At 38.5% G+C, this 21,935-nt stretch overlaps 1 protein-coding gene across 7 annotated transcripts in view; it reads right to left on the bottom strand.

Moving 5' to 3' along the window:
- Nucleotides 1–21,935, bottom strand: part of SLC44A5 (solute carrier family 44 member 5) — a 374,691-nt gene that overhangs the window by 300,384 nt on the left and 52,372 nt on the right. The window lies entirely within an intron of this gene.

Here is a 21,935-nt window from a genome sequence, read left to right as displayed (position 1 = left end):
CTGTTTTATCCAGCCCCTCTCAGCTTTGCCACAGTACGCAGCCCTCTTTGATGGGGTTCACTTGGTTCACAGGAATTACAATGCTAGTGCAGTTTGAGGAATTGCAGACCCCTTCCTCCTGGCCCTGCAGTCAAGGGCTCTACTTAGTTTCCTATCTTTAGTCTTCTCCAGAGGAGAAGCAGAGAGCTGTTATGATCATACTTTGCTCCAAATTATGGGGGTCCACATGTCAGATTCTTTTAAGAAAATGCTCACAATCTCCTAAGGTAGAGGCATGGGAAAAGACCTCTAGTCTCTGCCATTTTGCAAACATCCAGCCAGAGCCTGAGATGGCCAATCCACCATTTCACAGATAACTCTAACTTTTTTTTTAAGATTTTATTCATTTATCTGACACACAGAGAGAGAGAGCACAAGCAAGGCGAAGTGGTAGAGGGAGAGGGAGAAGCAGGCTCCCGGCTGAGCAGGGAGCCCTGACATGGGACTCGATCCCAGGACCCTGGGATCATGACCTCAGCGGAAGGCAGATGCTTAACCAACTGGGCCAGCCAGGCGCCCCCACCCCCATAACTCTAACTTTTATAAGCAGTACTCTTGCACTCCCCAGCACTTGACTTGAGGATGAGGGAAACATCTCCCTTCCTTCCCTGTAAAAGAATAAAAGGAAATGCCATATTGTTTTCAAATCCTATGAATTCCCTTCAAAGGATCTTAAATGAATGTCTCTTCTAAATAGACCAGAGACAGATGACAGGATTAGTGATCTGACCCACTTTCAGTAATTCCTGTGGGGTTGTGTCTAGCACTTCTTCTTTGAAGTGTGGCGGTAACTGTCACCCAGTGTCCTAAGCTTTGAGTTCTCAAATATTTAAAACAACAGAACATCTTCCATTCTTTATGTTGTTATAGATGTAAAGTGATTTTTGAATAAAGCTTTGAGTTCTCAAATATTTAAAACAACAGAACATCTTCCATTCTTTATGTTGTTATAGATGTAAAGTGATTTTTGAATAAAACTCTTATAATGCTATGACGTATGATGCTATTGCCATCCAACTACCTCGAAAGGAGAAATCCAAAATAAGGGGCTGAAGGTCCTCACTCTAAATGGTTCTGTTTCTTTAGAAACCGTCCTTTTATTGAACTGTTTTATGATTCAACCCAGGTAGAAAGGGCATAAGGCAAAGGTAATTAAAAGGTCAATAGAAAGAATAGCACATTATCCTAACTGCACTCTTCCTGGTGTAAATAAACCCATCTGCTTCAATTGCTACACTGGCAAACTAGTCCAGGTACCATATCAACTAGAATATTAAATCCATACCATAATAAAATTGGCAAATGTATTCTGCACTAGCAATGAATTAGGACACTACCAGTATATCTATTAGCAAATTTAAAAAGCTACAGTCCTCATATTTAGAAGATGGATAATTCACAGACGTTTTCTTTAAGATTTGGGAAAATAAAATCCAAATATAGACACTATGTTACTTTTATTTTGTTTACAATTTCTAAGTAAACTTAATGATCAGGAAGATAAACTATCCTGTAACTGTCATGTAACTAACTTCCTTATTCTAGTTTTATACATAAAAATGCAATTAAGTAGAATTGGGGAAAAGCTGAAATCCAGAGGGGGAAAAGCTGAAATCCAGAGTCAGAAAATCTGGATTCACACTCTTGGCCCCGGGGATTTACTAACTGCGTAATTTTAGGCAAATCGCTTATACTCACTCAGTCTTGGTTTCCAATTTATAACAGCAATCATAACAACATTGGGATGCTTTGTCATGGAACTGTAAATCACTTTGCAAATATTAGCTTTCTCTCTCTTTAAAAAAATTTTTTTTCTGGTAGATTACATAAGAAGAATTTATTTGAATGATTAGGAGCACAGTCCTTGAAGTCAGTCTAAGCAATCGTTCAATGTCAGTAGGTATTTGCTGAGCAAATAATGTAATATTTGTTCAGCCTCATCCTATGTCAGAACCCTAGTCAAATTGTATATCATCTCCAAACCTCGATTTTCATGTATGTAAAATATACAAATAAGAATACCTACTTCAGTGATTCTCAATCACAATACAAATGAGAAACTCTAGTCTCTGACTCAGTGGGTATGAGGCAAGGTCTAGACAAATAGTACTTGTATGCTTCACAGGTATTTGGAAGCTAACCCAGAAGTGAGAGCCACTAAGTTTCTCAGAGCTATTGTGAAGATTAAATGAGATAATGTATAAAGATACTGAGCACGTGCATAATTCATATAAATATATAGATGATATCCTGCTTTTAAAAACACTATTTTATGCATATTTATAAAAAATACTTTATAGAACATATAGGAAATAATATGTGAATTATTATAGCAGTGGTTCTCAAATTTGACATGATTCTAGTGGGAAAAAGAGATTGCTGGGCCCTATCCCCAGAGCTTCCAATTCAGTAGGCTTGAGGTGGGGCCCAAGAATTTGCATTTCTAGCTAGTTCCCAGATGCCTCTGATGCTGCTGTTCCAGGTAATGATACTTTGAGAAAACACTGCATTAGAGAAACATCAGTCACATCCAAAAATTATGTACATATAAAGAAAACAAACAATAGACAGGAAATACACTATCGAAATTTTATAGTTTAGACATCAGCGAGGTTAATTTTGTTTGATGATTTGAAATATAGTCTTATACCATAACACCTTTCTCAACGAATCCTCAACTAACTCCCTAGGGTGAATGGGAAGGTCGCATCTCTGCAGTCCTATTGCAATTTGTATTAATTTGCCAAGTATCATTGCACTTAGCTTTGTATGGAAATGAACTGCTAAAGCATTACTTTTCCCCTTTAGTAGAAAGCAAGCTCCTTGGAGGTAGAGATCAAGTCGTACTTATCTATGTACACTCAGAGTCCAGCACAGTGCCTGCAGACATTCAATAAAATGTTTAACGAATGAATGGAAACTCAATTTGGAATAGAGTAATTTTGTGATTATGTTATTATAGTCTCATGGTAACTCCATGGGCAAGTCTAGAGGTATATAGACAACCATCTCCCTGTCATATCTCTTTCATTAGAGCAGAGGTTCTCAAAGGAGGTAAACTCTCCAACCACCCTCCTAAACAAAAATTTGGCCTTAAACCAAAGAAATAATATCAATAGCAACAATTTGCAAGCATGTAACAGTTTGTTTTACCAATAGATTTTGCAACCTGAGGGCTCAAAGTCACAAAGTTAGTCAGTGGTAGATTAGAAAAAAAATTGTCTCACCCTGAGCCAAACACTCTTGAAGACGTTCTTCTTTACTCTTGGTCACCTGGTCTACTATCTAATCCAAACCTCATCAGTAGTTGCTTCGCTTCTGGTAGCTTACTTTCTGCCCTGAGGCAAGATGGCCTGTGTCAGGAGAGCCCTTTCCTTCAGATGGTGTTTTGATAATTAACATATTTTTATGATTTTTTGTCTTCATTCAGTTATGTGGCTCAGCTCTTCTGTTCAGGCTAGGCTTGTTTTAAATATTAATTCAAATGCTGGTTAGACATACACTGCAACATAGCCTGATTGAAAGACAATGAAAGAGCATCCTTAATAGTCAAGAGCAAGAAAAACAAACAGCTGTGACCTTCCCCTTTTTCTTTTTTAAAAGTGCTCTGAATGTCATTCCAAAGACTCTGCTCCTGGAACAACCATCTGCAATCAACACAATCTCTTGGAGTTTTTACTGCCTCTGGCACTCGCAGGTTTGCCTGTTCTCACTCCCTTCCTTTTTTGCTACCTTGCTACAGAATACATGTTGACCATCAGGCATATGGCAGCATAATTGGATTTCAGGCAAGCTAGTGTGGGAAACTGAATGTAAACATAGTCAGATGTGGGAACAAACAGGGCAGAGGAAAGGGAGTATGAAAAAAAAGGCTGACACAGAAGCAAACTGGGGAGAGCACCTTTGCTTTAAGAAAAAGCTTGCCTTGACTATGATTCTAATTTTCTGTAGTTCTCCCATTTCCAGAAAAAAGGAACTAGGGGAAGGCAGGGAGGAAGAAAGGAAGGAGGGAGAGGGAAGCAGCAGAGAGAAATCAATGAAGGAGAAAAGGAAAAAGGGAAATGAAATGAGCATTTATTGAATTCGTATTACATGATGCTATACACTTTGCCATTTGTTATGTTCTCTTTTTTTTAAACAGTTTTTTTAAAGATTTTATTTATTTATTTGACAGAGAGAGAGGCAGCAAGAGAGGGAACACAAGCAGGGGGAGTGGGAGAGGAAGAAGCAGGCTCCCAGCAGAGGAGACCGATGAGGGGCTCGATCCCAGGACTCTGGGATCACGCCCTGAGCTAAAGGCAGAGGTTTAACGACTGAGCCACCTAGGCACCCCCATTTGTTATGTTCTTTAATCCTCACAATAGTCCTGTGAGGTAGGTATTATTGTCTTCATTTTTCACATAAGGAAAGTAAAGTTCAACAAGGTTAAGTTTAGCTCAAAATCCTATAGCTGGAATTTTAACACATATCTGTCTCACCGCAAAGCCAGAAAGAAAGAAAGCAGGTAGGATCTGAGAAATGTTTAAAATATTTTAAAAAACCATTTCCAGGGGCACCTGGGCGACACGGTTGAGTGTCAGACTCCTGGTTTCAGCTCAGGTCATGATCTCAGGGTCGTGGGATCAAACCCCAAATCAGGCTCCACGTTCAGCAGGGAGCCTGCCTGGAATTCTCTCTCCCTCTCCCTCTGCCCCCCTCAATCTCTCACTCTCAAATAAATAAATCTTAAAAAAGAAAGAAAGAAAGAAAGAAAGAAAGAAAGAAAGAAAAGAAAAGGAAAGAAAAATCATTTTGGGAACATGTGACCAGGCATAATAGGAAACTGAATTAAGATGTGGGATTGTTCTTTCTAAAATAAGATATCCGATCCCCATATGTACTCCATAATGTTTTTCTTATTAAAAAAATATTCATTTATTTCCTCAACAAATTATTGTGAAGCACTAAGTGTGAGTAAGACACTTTGCTAGTAGCCATCAAAGGTACACCTGTGAACAAGGCATGAAATTTATGGTCTAGCAGGGAAGAAAAATAAGCATACATACAATTAAAATGGTTTGATAAATGTTATAACAAGTGAAAGCCCAAGGAGGTATAGAAAGACTTAAAGCATGAGTAAGTAGAATTAAAGCACCTTTCTTCTACTTTCTTGTACTGTGTATATGTGTGTGCATGCACACACACGCACACACACACACACACACACACACACACACCACTCTAATTACAGGCTATAAATGAAAGACCTCTCTAGCTCCATCTGCCATGTCATCCATAGACAATAGAGCCAATTCCAGAGCACATGTTGAAAGCAACATTGAACTAAAAGTCATTTTAATCTAGACCTGTCCAAGTTCTGGCTGTGTAACTTGGGAAAGTAATTTCAACCTCTCTGAGCCTAAGTTTATTTATGCAAAAAGAAATTAAGCTAACCCATTTGTAAAATCTTCCATTTTTAACACATCCTGGGGTTTTAACTCTGATGACTTATAAATACATATCATAGCTTGCTAATCAGAAATTGGTGGAAAACTATCTTAAAACTTTAGACCTTAATATTGATGAGTATTTCAAGGTACATTATTTTTAAAATGTGCTGGACCCCAGTCACATGAATTTCACAATCAATATTAAAGAAGGTAAGAAAAACTGACATCACAAATGGAAATACATCAGCTTTTGAAAAATTGAAATGAAAAACGAAGTTCTAAAAGGGAAGAAAATACCATGTTTAAATATAGCACAAGAGTCTCTAAGTCAGATCCAAATGTCATTAGTGTCTTCAAATGAAAAGAAATGTTAAAAGAATTCTCCTCATTTGTATCATAATATCTGACTATCTACAGAGTAGAAAAATAATAAGACTAAAAGTTAGGAAAGCTGAACCTCAGTATTAATAATATTCCATTTGTAGGTCAACCTTTTTTAAAAGTGCCCATGTGTCAAATGTAAACTGACATTCAAAATTATAATGAAATCATCAAGTGATATGTGTAGATTGATAATAAGGAACACAAATTCTTTGGTAAAGGTGCTTTCATATCTTTAGATATGGGGAAAATAATATCTACAAATTTTCTCTGCCTCCTGAAGATTAATGAGTTAACACTAAAAAGGTTTTATACCTTGGAAGAACGCTAATTATGCAACAGAGGTAGGCGGGGCATATGGTACCTTTTTCTTTTAAATCATTTTAATAAGAAAAGGAAGATTAAAATCACAATGTTAAATAATAACAACCTGCATGTCAAGTTAGTTTTTCAAGAAATATATTTAGCTCCAGATTTTAGTGAAACATACAAGGTTAAACACAAATATATAAATTAATTTGATAATCCTTAAAATCATACTTGGTATTAAATAGCTGCAGTTTTTAATGAAACCGTTTTCAATAAATTACTTTTTGTTAACCAAGACTAACCCAAAATAAGAAAATAATTATACCAAAGGAAGAAAGGGAGGGAAGGAGAGAGGGAGGGAAGATGGAAGGGAGGGAGGGAAGAGAAAAAAATATTTCTCCAGGTATTTCAGAAATAATTCTAGAGTAATGAGATTTAAAGACTCCAAATGTGGAAAAGTCATTTATTAGAAACTAACTAAAGAGTGTTTCTAGGTGACAGTGATGTATCCTCTGGAAAAGACACTGCCTAAGGGCAGTCTTTCATGCCTTGTTCACCACCCTCGTCCCATTGTCTATATTTTTAAATCAGAATTTTCCTGTCTAAACATACCAGACTTCAGTGTTTCAAAAACATCTCAAAGGCCCTGACCCAGAAATTTTTTATTCCCTGTAGATCATGAAACCAACTTTTTCTGCAGTAAAAATCTTCAGATGAGTTAAACAGTTCCCTATTTGAAGTCTTCAAGAAGTAAAAACAGTAGGGGTGCCTGGGTGGTTCAGTCAGTTTCTCCCTTTGGCTCAGGTCCTAGGATCAAGCCCCTCATAGGGCTCCCTGCTCAGCCAAAGAGTCTGCTTCTCCCTCTCCTGCTACCCCTCCCCCTGCTCATGCTCTCTCTTTCCCTCAAATAAATAAATTAAAGAAGGAAGGAAGGAAGGAAGGAAGGAAGGAAGGAAGGAAGGAAGGAAGAAAGAAAGAAAGAAAGAAAGAAAGAAAGAAAGAAAGAAAGAAAGAAAGAAAGAAAGAAAGAAAGAAAGAAAAACAGGAACAGCTCCTGATTATCCAGAAATAGATTCACATTGTGGATTATTCAGACATGGTCTGGGGAACTCGTCCTGCTATGGGAAGAAGCAACACCTGCTCTGAGCTCTATCTATGGGTCTCAGTTTAGTGGCACATGGCACACATGAGTACTCTATTCCATTCACTGCAAAAGAACTACAACCTAAAATTCACTCATATATTCATTCAACTACTTATTATTGAACACTTACGGTTAGGCACCAAGATAAAGATTTAGTAGTCTCTACTTTAAGGCATTTACAGTTTAATTTCATTTTCATGTGAAAATATACTGTCAATAAAGGAAGAATAGGACAAAAAGAAAAATGAATATAAAAACCTTAGGAGTTCCAGTTAAAGGAAATGATTTAGCATCACTTTCTTCTGTACATTTTTTCTTAGAACTCAAGCTATTATTACATACCAGACCTTGGAATAACTTTCTAGCTAACTTTCTGATAATTTATAACATTATTAAAATACTGTTAGAATTTGGAACTAACATCAGATTTTGGTACTATCCAATCAGTACAATTTCCGAGATATATTAATAACAAACTCACTTTCCCTTTAACAGGCCACACTTAACTTTTAGGCTCAGATACTACTGGATCTCTTTAACCTAAAGAGATAGTTCAACACAGTAAACACACACACACATACACACACAGGGACAGATGTTTATTAAACCATTGTATTTGCAGAGAAAACCTAGAAAATTCAGTTAATTATGGTGTTTATGTTAAAACAATGCAACTGATTATCATTAAACCATTAAAATTATGAAGAATATAGAGAAATATGTATGTTTGATTTATGCAAAGATACAGTCATTTAGTATTTGTGACATGCCCAGAATTATACAGACATTTTGGATTATAGGATAAATACCACACAATCAGGACCCTCAAGGAGCTCCTAGCCTAGTAGTGGACATCTATAGAGGGCCCTAGAGAAGTGGATAGCAAATGGGCACATGCAAACCCAGGCAGTGTGAGGCAGCAGTCCTTTGTTGCAATCCAATAAAACACAAGTCCAAATCGGGGCATATGACAACCTACACAAATCCAGGTTTGATCCAAGAAAACTAAGTCAAGATACCAAAAGACTGAAAGCAGCCCTAGGAAAGAGCAGAAAGCTTTTAGACAACTGGCTTGGGAATAGGGTGCTGTTCTCTCAGGCACCAAGCACAGACTGGCTGGCCTGAAACTGCCTGATAGTGTCACTAGAACAGTGATTTATATACCTTTTGTGCCACCAGAACAGTGGGAGGCAGGGGTCAGCTATGATAGTGTCACCAGAACAGTGTCACCAGAACAGTGGGAGGCAGGGGTCAGCTATGGTGCTGGTGCCATTTGGACCCTGGGATGTTAAGGCACTGACTGATTTTGTCAGATTTTTTTGGTTCCTTTTGCTTCAGGGCAGTGGCAAAATTGAAGACCCACAGAAGGACTGAGAAAGGAGATGGACTCAACATTTTAAATCATCTAAGAGCACTAATAGAAGCATGTGCAAGTCTGGGAGCCCCAAAGAGGAAGCGCTTAACTGGGCCTGTAGGGTAGGGGGGCAGGGCCGGAGTGCCAGAAGGGAAGATGGGGAAAGTTTCATAGAGAAAGTAGGGACATTTGTGTTGAGGCTGGAAAGATAAAAAGGGACTTTCAGCATTACCAAAAAATCCAGTGTCACAAAGACCGAGAAGCATAAAAGAATGTGTGTAGTCCCCAGTGTCAGAATGGTAGGATCATTAACCTTAGGATAGATGTGAGAAGTGGTGGGAGATGAAACAGAAAAGGTAATCATCGGTCAGATCTTAGAGAGCTTTGTATGCCTTGTTGTGGAATTTTGATTTTTACACTGGGGTGGTAATGAAGAGCCATTATTGGATTTTAAGGATATAAAGTAGTCAGATTTGCCTTGTAGGAGTATCATATTTCCCATAGAGTGAAAAAATTAATTGGAGGTGATGTAAGTCTAATCCAAGAAAACCCGTTAGTGTATAGGTGGTTCAAGCCATACTAGAAATAATGAGTGCTCAGTTCCACCTCTGAATTAGAGAAAAGTAGATACTTAGGATTGATAGTAGTGACTGACTGGATCAGGGCAGAGCAGAGGCATGGGAAAAGAATCAAGGATAACTTCAGATTCTCAATTTGTGAAACCATGTGGATAAAGATGCCATAAAATAAAATAACAGCTACGGAGAACTATACATGAACAAAGACTAGATGCAAAAAGGGGGGGGGGGGTTAGAACAGTAGGATGATTTGTTTCCCAAAACCTTTTCAGTGTTCTATTATATGTACAAAATTGTTTGGGGCTACATCTAGGTTTAAACAAAAGCTCTGCAAATTACTAGTTTGTAATTGAGCAGATTAGTTAACTTCTATGGGTTTAGTCTCAGCCAATATTAATTTGTTTATAATTCCACTTGTTTCAAAGAAGATTTAAAATATTTTCTAGAGATACCTACCATTCAACAAAACGAAGTATATAAAGAGAGACAATGAGAAACAAAATAAATCCACAAGTGCGTGATTTACAAGTCTTGAGCAAAATCTCAGACTCAATTCTGAGCTTCCCAGCTGTCTGCCCATAGTGGGAGACACCATGAGTTCTGTTTATCCATAGTTAGCTAGTGACATTTCTGAGAAACTTCTCCATCAGGTTCTCATAACACAAATACTCTGTGAAATAGTGATCAGCACAAGAAATAACATCTGCGAACTTAATATGATGTCAAGTATCTCGATATCAGTCAGTGTTACATCAGCTAAGCACCAATCAGCAAAAGTACTTCTATTGGGGCCAAAATAGCACAAGCTGGGTAAGGTGCTATTTCAGGGTCTGGCTGATTTCAAGAAAAAGTTTTAGCATATCTAAAGGAATCAAAAGACTGCATGTTTATTCAGGAAATCCTTCATAAAGAGCTCTCCTATAAAGTTACTTAAGAACACAATCTCACCATCTTCCCCTCCCCACCGACTTGATTATTGAACCACTGGCCTAACAATGGCAATTCTCAAGATTTTTCTGCTTTGATACATTTAAAAAAAAAAAAAACCACTTTTCAGAAATACAAGATGAAGCATAAAACCCCTTTAAATAGGACCAACTGCAGGAAAGGAAGTCTAGACTCACAAAAATTCTAAACACTCAAAAGATATTTCAGTCCTTTTAATATAAGCAATTAGCTTTAAAATGTCCATAAGAATTCCTTAAAGACTTGCTTTAGTAAGTTGTTTCTAATTTATATGATTTCCTACCATTTAATGCTGCCCAAAACTTGAAATTGTGCTTCCCAAATAGGTTAAACAGGTTACAGGCCTTTCTTGACCCATATAAACTTGTGTATAATCTATTAATTTGCTTACTCTCCACCACGCCTAGGACATTAACTCGGAATCAGGCAGTGAGAATTTAGAGGTTAAAACATAAGGAGTCTTGATCTTAGAATTAGGCATGTGAAGCATATGTCCTTCTTTTGTCTCTGTGTTGTTTTTATAGATTACTAAATACAAGCTTAGTGTGTGAGAAGTGTGATAATTATTCAGTGCAGAGTTTCCATAAAGGTTTACAAAGTACACATTTCAATGTAAGATTTTCTTAGTGGTTAAGAACGACGAGGGAAGAGGTAGGTTTCAATACTATTCTTTATCACTTCAAGTCTGTCCTACCCCATTCAGCTAAGATGCGTTTGGACACATTTATTTATGACCAGAGATTTTTTTTTTAACAACATAATGGTTCTTCTTTAGTCACTGATACTCTTGCACTAGAGTAAAGGTGTTACATCAGCAGAATCAATGTCATTGCCATGGGAAAAGAATGTGATGACATTTTTGTGCAGCCAAACAAAAGAACTGTGAAGAAGAGGCTGAGAACAGTGACTGAGAAGAAAAAAGAGCTTAATTCAAACTGAAAAATACTGCTAATACTTGAATTTGTGAAGTATATATTTTTATAGTGTTTTTTTCATTTTATGACTTTTGATATTTTTTAACTAATACTTACAAAATGTACATGATCATAGGTTAACTTTAAGATAACCTTTTGAGTTTTTTGTAAGGCAAACCTGAAGGGATAATAAATTTTTAATAAAATTTTACTGTCAATTTCAAAATCTTTTTTTTTTTGTCTCTGGATTTGAACACTGAAACACAAACTAATGATCTACAAAATTTACACCAAAAAAACCCATCCTTTAAGATCTTAAAATGTACACATTTTAAATTGCTTCTTATAAAACTGAATTTTGGGAAAAAATTTTGCTCTGAATATGGCAATTCTTTTTTTTTAATTATTTTTATTTTATTATTTTTTGAATTCCAATCTAATTAACATATAGTGTTGTATTAGTTTTGTTCCTACAGGCAAATTGCTCAAGCTTTTAGGACCAGTCCTGACTTTGGTCAGTCTTCCTTCTATGATAAGGTTAGTAAGAGGGCAGCTCTCCGCTAAAGTCCTCGTGGCCAAAAGAAGCCACAGAAAAGTAGTCTGGGGGGCTACTCATCCTCTCACATTAAAGAGATATAGAGCCAGAGCTTAACAAAGCATTGTGTTCCTGATCCTTTCTTTCACAAAACATGCAGACAGATGCAGACCAGGAGTCAGCAATGTGAAATTGTGGTTCCTCGATTGAACCAGGGATTTTTCACTGTGACTTTAATGTTCCTCTAATATCACAAGCCCTAATGAGAAACCTAAGTTTATTAAAAAGCCGTACTATCCAATGGCAAACAAGAGACCAAAAGAGAAAGGAGGGGGCAAAGAGAAAGCAAAGCAAAGAAAGAAATGTTTTTATTTTGAACCCTAATTGTTAAAAAGTTGTGCCTCGTCTAAACAGAGAATGGGATAGGTAAAGCCAACTCTTTTGGATTCCTTTTTCAGAAGTAGCTTCCTAGCTTCTCTCTGGAAGAATGGGAAAATGATGGGGCTCATCAGAATTGCTCAACCTCAGCGCTACTGACAATTCAAACCAGATCATTCTTTGCTGTAGGGACTGTCCAGGGCATTACGGAATGTTCAGCAGCCTTACTGGTCTCTACCCTCTAGAGCCCAAGAGCACTACCCCAATTATGACACTGCAAGACTGCCTCCAGACACTGCAAAAGTGCCTCCAGTGAAGAACTATAGTATTTTTCAATTTTTCTTTAGTTCCTTTGAGCTTTCCTCCTGAGAGAATAGACTACTACAGCCAGAAACATGATGTCTGGTAAACCTTTCTCTCCTGGCAACTTTCTCCTATTGTGGCCTATTTTATTAAATATTTTGCCCAGAGGTCCATTTATATACCTCTTTTAATGCTATATTTAATATTTTTAAAGATACTTTATTTAAAGAAATAAAGATAAAACGAAACATAGTTCAGCTATAGAAAATCATTCTACACGAATTCTTCCTTATCTCCCCAGGGAACTGTCATAAAAAGCAGCCAAAATGTAAAATAGTAAAAGAGAGGTTAAAGACCACCTCAAAAAGCAAAGAGTAACACACCACAAGGAATGAAACCTATTATTTCTCCCATCTCAAAAAAATCAAATCCTCTTCTTTACTGCTTCTCCCACTTCCAGCCACAACACCTTTTCTTTGCTCCTTTTGCAACAACACTCTTCAAAGGAGTGAACTAAGCTGTCTCTAACCCTCCTCCCATCTCTCTTAACCTGATCCCTTCAGACCATCACTGCCACCACTACAATGAAAGCACCCCTGTCAGGGTTTGCAGTCATCTTCACATTAATCAGTCCAGTGGCCATTTCTAAGCCCTCATCTTCCTGCAGCATTCAACGCAGTTGATTATTCCTCTCTTCCTCCACACGCTTTCCCCCTTAGCTCCAGGACCCCACGGTCTCTTGATTTCCCCCTTACTCACTAGTTACTCTTCTTCAATCTCCTTTACTGGTTTCCTTCTCTTCTCCCCTTCTTTTTAATAACGCAGCAATCCTGGGCTCAGGGCATTTATCTCAATCTGCACTCACTTCCTAGTGAGTCATCCAGTCTGTGGTCTTAAATCCCACCTCTGTGCTGATGACTCCCAAATTGCCTCTCTCCCAGACTCCAGACTCATATATCCAACTTCCTACTTGTCACCTCCACTTGAATATCAAATAAAAGTTTCAAACCCAAATGCGTCTAAAAGTGAACTCCCAGTCCTTCCCGCTAAACTTGCCCCATCTACAATTTTCTAATACCATTGATGGCAACTCCATCCTATTAGTCACTCAGGCCAAAAACTGTGCAGTCATCCATGATGCCTATCTTTCTCTCACCCTACACACACTGTTCATTCAGAAAACCACATTAGCTTCACCTTCAAAATACATTCAGTGTCCTTCCATTTCTCATGTCCTTTACTGCTTTCACCCTAATGGATGCCACCAGAATCTCTCAACTGAAATACTGCAAACATCTCCTTACTGGTCTTCCAGTTTTTCTCCTTGCACCTATAGGATATTCTCAACGGAGCTGCCACAACAATTCTATTAAGATATAAGTCATGGGACATCTGGATGGCACAGTTGGTTGAGTGGCTGATTCTTGGTTTTAGCTCAGGTCGTGATCTTGGGGTCCTGAGATTGAGTCCCATTGTGTTGGCGGGCTCCCCACTGGGTGTGGAGCCTGCTTAAGATTCTTTCCCTCCCCCCGCCCCTCCCACTCCTGCTCATGCTCTCTAAAATAAATAAATAAATCTTAAAAAAATAAAATGTTAAGTCATATCATATTACTCTTCTCTTAAAAACCTGCAGCGGTGCCCATTTCATTCAAGGTTAAAGTCAAAGTCATTTATTTTACTTTATTAACAAGCTAGTGATTTTTTTAAAAGTAATCTCTATGCCCAATGTGGGGCTTGAACTCACAACCCCAAGATCAAGAGGGCTCCACTGACTGAACCAACCAGGCACCCCCAAGGTAAAGTCCTTTAAATTGTCTAAAGGGCCTAATGGAATCTGGTCCTCCCTCATCTTGCTGATCCCCTTTCCTATTTCTATTCTCCTTTCTAAATCCACTCAGCCTGCTCTCTGTTTATCAAACATTCCAGGTAGACTCCAATCTTCGGGTCTTTGCACTGGCTTTTCTCTCCTTCTGGAAGGTTATTCCCCTGCCACGAATAACTACTTAACCCTCTCCAATATTACCTTTCAATTAGGTCTTCCCTAAGCATCCTATTACTACCTACAGCTGACCCGTTCCATCATCCCCTTGCCAGTGTTCCAAATCCCCCTCACTGTGCTCTATTTTTTTTTTTACAACGCTTTTCAATTAATATCAACGATTTGTTTATTATGTTTATTATTCATTGTCTGTCTCTCCTATCTAGAATGGAAACCTCAAAAAGTCTCCATTTTCTTCTCTGGTAAGTCCCTCGGAATTACACCTAGTACAGAGTAAGTGTTCAGCTAATATTTGTCAAATGAATGAGTGAAATAAAGTGGACTGATATCCTACCCTGAAATAGAAGGGATGGCAGCCTTCTTTTTTTTTCTCTATCCTTTTTCTCACTTTCCTGGTTACACATCAAAGCACTAGTTGGGCTGGGAGGGAGAAGGGATTCTTTGGTAGGAAGGAGTAGATAAATATAACTGGAGAGGATTTTACCAGAAGATTTTAGGTTTTAAGGGACTTCTTGTCTTTTCAGTTTCAGCTGTGAAGTCTCGGGCTGTTTGGGGGATTTTAGGACTTCTATGTTCTCTTTACCACTCTGATATTTAATTCAGTGGGGCTTCTACTTGGAAGGTACCTTCTAAACTAAGAGAAACAAAGGGGCTAGGGATAAAGATAGAAAAAAAAAAAAAGGGAGAGGAAACAGGCTGCTAAAAGAAACTCCAGGAAAACAGGAAAAGAGAACTTTAGGTTTTCTGCCCAATTCACTGAAGTAGGAAAGAGGGCTAAAATTCAAGGCCAGTGCTGAGATTAGTAAGGAAGATTGTGAACTAGTGTTCTTTTTATTTCCAGGAGACTGCAAGTGGCAGATAGGGTTCAAGATAACTGTATAAATACGTAAATTAATCCCATTGTAGTGGAGGGTTTTTTTTAAAAAAATATTCTTCCCCAGTATCTCCCCTAATACTTATATAACTGATGGGGTCTCTATCTCCCAAGATAGAGATGCAAAAATAATAAATTAGAGATATATTCATTATCTAATGTTATGCAACAAATTATCCCAGAATTTAGTGGCCTAACACAACAGTAACTGTTCATTATCTCTCACAGTTCTTGTGATACAGGAATCTGGAACCAGCTTGGTTGGGCTGTTCTGGGTTAGGGTTTCTCATGAAGTTTAGTCAGATGTTGACTGAGGCAATGGACAACTGAAGGCTTAACTGGCCTGGAGGAGCTGTTTGCAAGGCAGTTCGCTCATACAACTGGCAAGCTGGTTCTTAGGAGGAGGCCTCAGCTCCTTCTCACGTGGGCCTCTCTAAAGGGATATTTGAATGTTTTCACAATACGGCACCTGGTTTTCCCCAAAGTAAGCAAAATAAGAGAGCAAAGGCTACAGAAGAGCAAGGCAGAATCTGCAATGCCTTTATGTAGCCTTCTACTATACTTTACTGGTCACACAGGTCAGCCCAGATTCGGTGCGAGAGGAGAAAATTTTAAGGTTGTGAATACCAGTAGACAAAAGACATTAAGGCCATCTTGAAGACTGGCTACCACAACAGTCAAATGGCTCGTCACACGAATAGCAAAATCATCTCAATTCATCTCAGAGTTGACTTGGATGCATCTTCTCCTACTTATACCACTCCAAAAAGTGTGATCATTTGTTCACCTTGTTTTGCCTCCCCATCTCTAGAGAGCCCTAAAACCATTATACAATATTACCTCAGCATCTGTGAGCACATTTTTTGTTAACGGATGTTTAATTTTAAAAGTGGATCGCCAACAATAAGGTTGTGACATTTCTTAGGAAGTATAAGAAGATATATCATCCTCTTGATTCAGCAGGAAAAAAACATGATGATCTACCTTTCTATGTTAGACTTGATGAACCTCAAGGGAAATGAACAGATATTAAAATATTGGATGTAGTCAAAGTAAAAAGAGTCACTGGAGTTGGTTAAGCCTCTATCCACTGTACACAATTTACTCTTAGACCTCAGGAAAGCACTTAATGTCTTTGTATCTCAATTTCCTCATATGTAAAATGCAAATAATATTCATTCACATGTATAAAGAGTGAAGTGTGAATATAAATTGGGAACTGAGCTCTATTTTGTATATGTAAATATATATAATGTATAAAGATGCAGATATAGATATAGATAGATATAGATCTGCACTTACACAGAATATGTTTTTACCAAGAGTAAACTTGGGGCACCTGGGTGGCGCAGTTGGTGAAGTGTCTGACTTGGGCTCAGCCTTGCATCAAGCTGCATGTTCAGCCCCACCTTGAGCCCCGCTTCCTCAGGCTCCACACTCAGTGGGGAGTTTGCTTCTCCCTCTCTCTCTCTCTGCCCCTCCCCCATCTCATGATCACAGGCTCGCTCTCTCTCTCTCTCCTCAAATAAATAAGTGAAAAATACTTTAAAAAAAAAGAATAAACTTGACCAAATTTAAAATGTATATATGCACACATGTATATATAATATATAATTGCATGTATACATGTACACACACACACACACACACACACATATATACACACAATCGAGATATAAATCTTGGCTTATATCGAATATGTATTTACAAATAATAACCTTGACCAAATTCCTTACAGACGTACACTATTCCTATGTGGCAGCATCACTCACCTCTATCATTCCTCTAGTAACTCTATGAGCACTGAGCATTCCTTCTAACTCTAACATACTATGACTCTCAATAGTATGAAAAAGAGCTGATGTCACAAACACATTGTGTTACAGTATCACTAAGGGCCAGATCCATTCTCAGTTACATAATCCCTGAGGTCCTACCAGCCTTGCTAGCCTCAAAATGGAGACTTGGAGTACAAAGAAAGAGAGGGAAGAGACTAAACAAAGCCCTGATGCGACAAAAATTCTTAGTATATTCTCAGTATTAATTCTTGGCAAAGAAGCAGACAGTTTGGAGGTGGAAGAAGGCAGTGGAGAGCTTTAAAATAATTATTATTTATATCTTCCCTAAATACCATAGCACTTTCTAGTCACAAATGCTTAGGGAGCAGAAAATCATCCAAAACACCCCATTCCCCCCTCCCCCTGCCAATATCTCCACGGGAAGATCAGAGATCCAAGAACATAGTTTCCCTGCTAACTAGCTGTCAAGCAGCTCCCTCCAACAAATGGCAGTTTTTATCATTAATTCTTTCATGCCGCTTTCATCTGTGAGGTCTGTAATCCATAAGAACAACCTAATAATGATTAAGTAAAATCAAAGTGATCTTTTAAAAGCCTGTATGCTTTTATTGTTATAAATGCTTCACAAGTAAAAGATCAGTCAAAAGCATAAAGGTACCCTGATTTCAACTTCCTTTGTGCTTGAATTAGAGTGTTTCTTTTGGAACACTGTCACATCAGGCTTCCGCTTCTCTTGGCAAAATCATGAATTGGCTGATGTTGTCTTAGAGGCTTTCCTATGTCCCCTTTCCCACCATCACTCTTCTTTCATGGACTCCTTTCCGTTACCTAGGAGTCCCTCCTGCTGCCTTCCGCATTCCGCCTACCGCACACTCACATTCCAGACTCTATAATTCTCCTTTCTAACATTACAGTATGTTTTTCCAAAGACTCAATTTCTTTGAGAGTCTTGCTAGGTGGCTAGCTAACCTGATAATCTTTACCACAATGTTGAATTAGTACTCATTCTCTTTAGAATTGTTTTTCAAGTAGAAATTTCTAGAAACTCTATCAACATCTCAGTCCAAAATATTATAGGTATATTTTGGTAAGCAGTAGGAGAGGACACTTGACTAAAACGAGGCCTTTTAGAAAAGTGAAGTCCGTTGTGTTGCTTTACATGGCCTAAGGAGTTGATATATGTGTAGGGTCTTTCCCAGAATAAGAGTCATTAACAGACATAAATTTTATCTGAGTGACCCATCTATATGGCACGGCAAACGTCTAATTACCAAACATCTGCTCTCCTTATTGCCCTGTGAAATGTATTTCTTTCCTCTGAAATTCCAGACCCCTAGCCCCTTCTCCTTAGTTCAGAATGACATATATTCCTCATTTTGCCCATCTTTGGAATTTCCATATCTATGTGGAGTCTCTCTATGTACACCTATTAAATTTGATTTTTTCCTGTTAATCTGTGTCATGTTAATTTGTTTCATTTGTTAAAGATTTTATTTTTAAGTAAACTCTGTACCCAACATGGGGCTTGAACCCACAACCTTGAGCTCAAGAGTCGCATGCTCCACCAACTGAGCCAGCCAGGCACCCCCATGTCAATTATTTCTTTGTCCTGCTAGAAGGACCTTTGAGGGAACAGGAATTCTTGCTGCCTGACATATGAAAGCTGTTCTCTCTGAAATCATCCTCAAGGACAAGAATGTAATACCAAACATCTAATGAGTATCTATCCAGTTGGCTTCCCACTGCACCTAAAATTAAACCTATTCTCCTGTTTAGGGTCAAAAAGATCTGGCCTCTCCGTACCTGTCTCTACCTCATACACTACACTCCAGCCAAAATGGCCTTCGTTTCATACTTGAACATGCCAAGCTGCAACATCATTTCTGCCTTAAGACCTGCATTGCTATGTTCCAGTTCTTGGCATGCAAATTAATCTTCATTTGGTTCTCACCTCAAACGCCACCTCTTCAGACAATCTAAAGTAATCCTACAATCACTTTCTAGCACATCATCCTATTTTCTTTTTTTCCACGGGTAAGTGTACTCTTTAATCCCCGTCACCTATCTCCTCTATCCCCCCATCCACCTTCGCTCTGATAACCATCAGCTTGTTCTCTATAGTTAAGAGTCTGTTTCTTGGTTTGTCTCTCTTTCTTTTTCTTTTCCTTTGCTTGTTGGTCCTATTTTACTTTCTTCATGGTATCATAACCGTGAAATTCTTTTGTTCGTGTGTGTTTGCCCTCTTCTCCTAGGCCCCCCACTAATGTACTTGCTGTTCATTGTCTATCATGCTCATCACTGTGTCCCTCATGTTTTGCACAGAACCTGATATGTGTTCAGTGATCAATAAATATGTGCTGAATGAATGCATGAAGATGAATCCAAGCGTAACTTAACCTTTAAATTTAAATAATTGAGAAATCCTGTACTAATATTGGAGGGGGGCAGTGGTTAATATCACCATAATTAATGTAACTAACCTGTGTGTATAAGACCTTTATTGAGCATGGACTACAGCATTTTTTCAATAAAACAGTATAAATATTGGATTGATAAATATTCCACTTGCCTTTTTGAAAAGCTGTCCTTTTGATGAGGTATCACAAATGAATGCCTGCATTCCTTGAGAAATACTGCCAACTCATCTTATTCTTCTGTCAGTGTTAAGAAACTACATTTGCCTTTGGCCAATTTCTAGCTGCTCGAGGTATGTAGTATCTATTGCTAGGACTTCAGAAGCCAATGAGCAACTTGCTTGTCACACACTCCAACAAATGATCTCTTCCCCTATGCAGTGTATCTAAGCAGAGAAGCAGCTCTCCTAAGATGATAACCAACACAGCATAGAATATTGTTAAACCTATGGTTTATTATCCTGCAAAGTTTACCCCAGCAGGCTGCCAAAAGAAAAAAAAAAAAAAAAAGCCTAGCAATTTAGCAATTTGGTTTTCTACCAGGCAGTCCCCATTTAGCTAGTTGTAGCTTAAAAGCAGATGTCTGAGAACAAGCAGTTCAGCAAGCCTGCAGTCAGATGCTTTTATAGAGCTTTTTTCTTAAAAGGAAAAATTGAGGCAGGTCAATGGATTACAACTTCCTGGGCTTGCTTTTGTTATCTATAAAGTATCACCACTAAACCTGCTTTGCTAAAGTGAAACTCCAAGGCTTAAAAAAGAAAAACAAGCATCTTTCTTTCTAAGAATTAAATAAACTGGTTTAAAAAAAAAAAAAAAGAAACTTAACATTAGTAGAGAGGGAGAAAACACCTACAAGTCAGTAAGAGCTAAATAACATACCTTTCCCTTTAAGGAAAACATGTAGCATAAGGAACCTTATTTTTAAAAAACTGCAAAGAAATTTCTTGAAACCACTCATTTTAGGAAAGCTTGATTATTGAGTCTTCCAGAGGAACTGTTAACACTTAAATGACAAAACTCTATTAATCACTATTCTTCAATTATTTCACTATCAAATTAAATGTAAGGAAATACACACATTCCTGTCCTGGCATCCAAAACAAAAATTTCTTGGTGTTTTTTTGGGGGTTGGGGAGACTAAAGAGGAGGTATCTTTTTCATCAAACCTCTAATACTAGTTTACTTCTCATTAATTTGGTCTCCTTTGTAGTGTGTGTGTGTGCGCATGTGTGTGTATGTGTGTGTGCACATGCGTGCTTCTGCCCAGGTTAATTTCAAGAGTAAGGTTGTCTCTAAGCATGTACTGTAAAACTGTGAAATTTTTTCCACTATTCACGGACCATTTACAATCTGCAAGGTTTGGGGTGGATATGAAATGTATTCCTGCCAATGGATACCCACATCAGCAGTGCTGAAAACCAGTCCTTCTGTTTTGCTCATTGGCCCATATGGTTCCATAAAAAAGGAGCTAAACAAAAGTGCAACTAATGCACCTTGTCAATCTGGGTTTAGAGTAATTATCTGATATTATGGTAAAGAAGCTGTAAATGAATACATTCTCTCATTCTTCAGTAGTCTACCACTATAAACATATACTAATTCATTGGAAGAGCAAAAAATCAGGTAATAAGGTCTTTTCTATTTTACAGGAACTATATTTTAAAGAAAACACATTGCAATAAAATTATATATGTATGTATATATGGATATATATGGATATGACATATATGTGTATATATATGTATATATGTGTATATATATATATGTGTGTGTGTGTGTATATATATATAAAAGACAGTTTGAAAAACAGAATACCGGTGTTTTGTAGTAACATCTTCCAAAAGATTAAGGATCATGATTTAAAACCCTTTCCAATAAGTGATTTGAGTACCCCAGAACAATTAACAAGCAAGCTGAAGCACCAAGATAAAGTTGTGTCCCCCTAGTGACCTCTAGAGTGGCGCTAAGCTCCCACAAGCAGGACTTGGGGGGGAAGCAAGAAGCATGTCAAAGCCGAGCGCGCTGCTGTAACCTCGTCGTTATATTCAATAATGTACCCGTTCCCATCTCAGAGGGGCAGCCCTATTTTATAAAACCCTAAGGCACATTAAGTCTCCGCCTCCTGGGCCAAGAGGCTCATTGGGTCGAAATCCAACTTCAAGCACTGTCCCTTCCTCCTCCCCAAGTTGCTGAGGTCCGGTCCCCCACCCCCAGGCGCACAACCATCCTCCGCATGAGCGGCATGGAGCTGACCTCCACCTCTCTGCAGTGCTGCAGACAATCTCACGGCCACTGCCGGTTGCCCAACGAGAGTGCGGGAGCGGGAGGGAGCCGGCGACCTGCGACCTCTACGAGTCCCCGCTTCAGGCGCCCGAGGCCGGTACACCAGCTCCCAGTGCGCAGCGCTCTGCGAGTCCTGGGGACGCACCCCTCCGCCCCCCGCCCCGCCAAGCCCGATGCTGCTGCCCACAAGGCTCCCTCCCGAGTGCCCTGGACCATCCCAGCAACAAGCTCTTCCC

Source organism: Ursus arctos, unplaced genomic scaffold (genome assembly GCF_023065955.2).
Source record: "Ursus arctos isolate Adak ecotype North America unplaced genomic scaffold, UrsArc2.0 scaffold_12, whole genome shotgun sequence".
Classification (NCBI taxonomy): domain Eukaryota; kingdom Metazoa; phylum Chordata; class Mammalia; order Carnivora; family Ursidae; genus Ursus; species Ursus arctos.
The sequence above is the reverse complement of the archived record's forward strand: the minus strand, read 5'-3'. Positions and strand labels throughout refer to the sequence as shown.